We start from the raw sequence: 3,568 nt of genomic DNA, 5'->3' as shown, positions 1-3,568 counted from the left end.
TTTGAGTATAAATATATACTTTGTCTTTTCTTTCATAGAAAAGTTTTCCATCTTTGACAATTCAATCTTCCTTTCTTCTTCATATAGCTATGTCTTCTTCAAACCCTGATCCTCGAAAAGTTCTCATAGTAGTGAACTTCCTCTTGCTCCAACTAGGAGCAGGAGAGGAGGTAGGTTACGTAGTTTAGGATCAACTTCCATTCGAGGTTCTTCTTCATCCCTTCCTAGCTCTACTCCTCCTTCTTCTTCTAGAACTAGGGCTTCTCTTCCTCATTACTTATGCCAGAAGTAAGGACCCTAATGAACCAGTCCGTGAACCCACAGTAGACGAAATTATCCCTTCTAAACTTTCTTTTTATAATGATAGAGAATCAATTAGAAACCAGGTTTCCTCTATGTCTTCTCATGATCGTGCCGATGTCTACCCTTCACAGATTACTGAAGGTTTGATCTCTGTTGTCCGTAGTGATTGTCACTGGAGGTTTGATTTCCCAATTCTGATTCCTAATGCAAATCAAAGGATTACTTCTTTCAAGGCTGGCTTTTCTTTCGTGTATACATACCCTTTTACATTGGACTTTAGACCCCCATTGATCCAGTTATCATTGAGTTCTGCCGCTTCTTCAATGTATGTGTAGGACAAATTGGCCCTATTGTATGGAGGGCAGTTGCATGTTTAAGGTATTTAGCTAATTTAGCTCAATTACCTTTCACCTTCTTTCATCTAATCCACCTCTACTCCCCTAAGTTATTCCGTCATGGGATTTTTACTTTGGTGGCGAGGAGTAAGAGAGTATTAGTTAGCCCTGAGGATGATAAGGATCGTGGCTGGTATGCCCGATTTGTTGCTGCTCCTACGTCTGGGTTAGTAGGTGAAGAAAATATGCCATTCCCTGAAAAGTGGAATTTTGCACGTAAGTTTTCTTTACAACTTTCTCTCTTCTCTTTTTAAAATAAGGTCTGCACTCCTCGTGACTGTTTCGCTTTTCGTTTTTCAGCAACCATGGGAACTGTTGAAGAGATTCCCAATTTTCGTGGTTGGGTAGAGAAATTGTTGACCATCGCTCCGATGGAAGTTAGATCTTGGAAGTACCTCTCAAATAGGTTTGGTTGGAAGGTTAAAACCCACGGTAAGAATTTTTTCCTCCTATTTTCATCCCATTATTTCATTAGAATATTTTTAACCCTTCTTTTTATCAGGGTTTCCTATTCGTGGTGTAAGTGCTGAATCGATTGCAGCTTCTAGACTTTCTTTGGCAAGAGCTCAGGAGATAATTTTGAGTTCTTCATCGAAAAGGAAAGCTGACAAACCCCAGGATTCTGAAGAGGAAGAGGAACGAGATGGAAGTTCATTGGTTAAAAGGCCGCGGGCTAGAAGGCGCGTTATCTCAAATGATGAAGTTACTCCTCCCCATTCTGTTCCCATGACCGAGCCTGCTGAAGCCACTTTAGTGAGTTCTGACGAAGAAACTCCTATAGCAGCTCGTGACTCTAATGAACACCTTTTTTCTCGTGGGTTTGATAATGAGGTTTTCGATTTGGTGTCTGATGAAGTACCTCTTGCCTCTTTTCCTGTGTCTATCCCAATGGAACACTCTTTACCCGTTTTTACTGCTACTGTTTCTGCTCCGCCTCAAGCCATTATGACTTCCTCTACAGTCCCGATACAAATATTTCTCGAACCGAAGTTGGTTCTTCAAGTGGAAGTAGAGTGATGAAACAAATTACCATTGAGGTCCCTGCCGAAGGTAATCTTCTGAAGAAGCCAGGTCAAGCTGACGTATGGTTGAAACCCCTGATTGGTCCAGTTGAAAAGAAAAATCCAAGCTAGAAAGTCATAGTTTTTTGACTTGGATGAATGACATCGTGCAATCATCATTGAAGGTATAAATTTCTTTTCATATTATATACCATTTTCCTTTTACTAAGATTCTTATGTATTCCCCTTTTTTTTAGATCAATCTCGTCGGCACGGAGATGATGAAAAGGGTTTCCCAGACGGAACAATCGATGCATGCTACCAGACTGAGGCAGATAATTGGAAAGAGCAGTATGAAAGTCTTCAGCTTGATATGGAAGTTCTAGAAGAAAGCAAATGTACCTTAGAGCAACAACTAAGAATCATGGCATCGGAGCTAGCAGTTGAAAAAGCTTCTTCCAACCAGGCGGGCAAGGATAAAAACCTCCTTGAGTCATCTTTTGCTGAACAACTCTCGAAAGCTACCGAAGAGATCAGAGGTCTGAAGGCCTTGTTGAATGAGAAAGAGGTTTACGCAGGTGAGCTTGTTCAAACACTCACCCAGACCCAAGAAGATCTCCGTGTGTCTTCAGATAAGGTCAAGTTTTGGAGAGTTCACTTGCCCCTTTACAATCTTCTTACGATGCTTCTTTGCCTGAGAAGGAGGAGCTCAAGAGTGAAATTGATCATTGGGAAAGAGACTACGAGGTTCTTGAGGACAAGGCTGCTGTTGAAGTAAGTTGGGCCATTTTGAATACGCGCCATGATACCCTTATGGAGGTTAGCCAAGAAGGTTTTAACTTGGATGCCGAATTAGCGAAAATTAAAGAGACCATTGAAAAAACTCAGCAAGGCCAAAGTTTCTCTTCACCCATGGCAGATACTCCCGAGAACGTTGAAGCTAATCCCGGTGTGGTGGATGTCCCAGTTCCTTCAGACCAAATTGAGTCTTTTGTTGCTGATGATGCCGTCTTGAACTCTTCTTCTGAACTTTCTCCACAGTGAAAGTTTATTTGTGAAGTTTGACTCTTTTTTTTTCTTTTTGGTGGAATGTGTGGTGGTTTTACCCCTGGTCCCATTTTGGGGGTAATGTTTTTGGTAACAACATGTCCCCAGGTCTTTTCGGGGATTTAAAATGTCAATCAGTTTAAAACTAAGTTACTTAGTTTTAAATTAATATTATAAAGTTTTTGCTTTAACTTAATTCTTTTGAGTTTCTGTTATACTCTTTTTATAATTTGCCTTGTTTCTTTATAAGTCCAAGGTCTTACTTTTATTTTAATATGTGGTGGGTTTTTGTCTTACCCTTTTGATTGTGATTGCATTTTAGAAATGCTTAATTAACTTCATGGATTTTTGAATCAAACATGAATTATAAAAGAGGGCCCTTTTATTGTCACGACCCCAACCCCGGTTGTGATGGCGCCCAACACACTGCTAGTCAAGCCCGACCAATTCAACAACCTTAACCCTTTTTATACAGTTCATGATTCAATTAACACAAATAATTACTAAGTCATAATACTGAAACTCTAAAATATAATTAAAATATGCGGAAAACTCAAGTAGAAATACTACTACACAACCCGAAGAATTCGGTGTCACAAGTCTGAGCCTCTAATACATGGGTGTCAACCTACTACATATTGCTCTAAAGAAATGCGGAAATAAAGCAAATAGGTTAGATGGGAAGATCAGGACTGCGGACGTCGTGCAACTACCTTGATGCTCCCAGATATGATGCTCGGCAGAGAAATCCTCACTCAGCCTCAGTGGGTGCACATAGATCTGCACACAAGGTGCAGGGAGTAATGTGAGTACTTCCAACCA

This window comes from Nicotiana attenuata, unplaced genomic scaffold (assembly GCF_001879085.1).
Source record: "Nicotiana attenuata strain UT unplaced genomic scaffold, NIATTr2, whole genome shotgun sequence".
In the NCBI taxonomy this organism is placed as follows: Eukaryota; Viridiplantae; Streptophyta; class Magnoliopsida; order Solanales; family Solanaceae; genus Nicotiana; species Nicotiana attenuata.
The sequence above is the reverse complement of the archived record's forward strand: the minus strand, read 5'-3'. Positions refer to the sequence as shown.